The sequence below is a fragment of the Hippoglossus stenolepis genome, chromosome 2, assembly GCF_022539355.2.
Source record: "Hippoglossus stenolepis isolate QCI-W04-F060 chromosome 2, HSTE1.2, whole genome shotgun sequence".
Lineage (NCBI taxonomy): Eukaryota > Metazoa > Chordata > Actinopteri > Pleuronectiformes > Pleuronectidae > Hippoglossus > Hippoglossus stenolepis.
The window spans coordinates 15,354,530-15,355,571 of NC_061484.1; the positions used below are offsets into that span (position 1 = coordinate 15,354,530).

At 34.2% G+C, this 1,042-nt stretch overlaps 1 long non-coding RNA gene across 1 annotated transcript in view; it reads left to right on the forward strand.

Annotated features, from left to right (window-relative positions):
* Positions 1-1,042, forward strand: part of LOC118120953 — a 7,928-nt gene extending 6,886 nt beyond the window's left edge. Inside the window, exon 2 of the long non-coding RNA XR_004698254.2 lies at positions 1-1,042. This exon is cut by the window's left edge and continues 224 nt beyond it. This is a non-coding gene — a long non-coding RNA (uncharacterized LOC118120953).

A 1,042-nucleotide genomic window follows, 5' to 3' on the forward strand; every position in this document is an offset into this window, starting at 1 on the left:
TCTCCTCTTGGATCTATTCCTGTATAATTGTTACAGCTCTGTTGTGTGCACCTCCTTCTTTTGCCATGGCCACGCGGCTCGGTGTGTGACAGTGATGTGACTTATATATTACAGTCTGTGGGAAGATATGGTATCGCAAATAAAGTGAAGCAAATTCACTTTTAAAACCATTTATCTGTTTACTCCTGCCTCTTTACTCTGTTACTCATTAAAACACAGACAATGCAGGATGTGTTGAATTACATGGTTAGAAATGCGGCTGTTTATCAGTACTTGGGGTTAATGTTACCTCGGCCAAGTGTGTTTCCAACCCCGTCCATTTCTTTGTAAGAAAGATTACACAAAAACTACTGAATGGATTTTAAAAGAAGTGGGGGGAAGAAGCCATTGAATTTTGAAGCAGATCTGGATCAGGGAGATGATCCAGAAGTTTTTTTTTAACTTTCTTTAACTTTGTGAGATAGGATGTTTTGACATTTTCACAATTTCCCCAGAAAATAACTCATGCATCTTGTTGAAAAAACAAAGGCTCATTTAGAGAACTTATATCTATGAGTGTTTGATATTTAATGTAGCTTGATCTAATTAAAGTGGATTGTTGGGCCTTGGCAGAGATTTAGTGCCATTACAGTTTTGGAATATGAAATTTAATTGAAGCGAAGGCAGTGTACATTTCTGAAAAGCACCTTAAAACTAATTTGTTGGCTATATCTGTAATTTTAAGCTTCCATCTAATGGGTTGTATATTCAATATTTTCAATAATGTTTTTTTAATCTAAATCTTCGCTGCCTCTTTTAATCCATCTTTCGCCCTTTCATTGTTTTTTTTTAAAAGATCTGTCACACCGTTTCCCCACTGCAAAAATAAATTATTAAACATATGTCAGTTAAGATTTTACATTTCAACCACTGCACCATCCCCAAATAAAAAATATATATTAAAAAAATGGGACATAACATTTTATTTGCTGTGGTCTTATATGTGTTTGATGTGAACTGATCCAAAACCACAAATAAAGTGATATTTCTTTTATCAAAACCA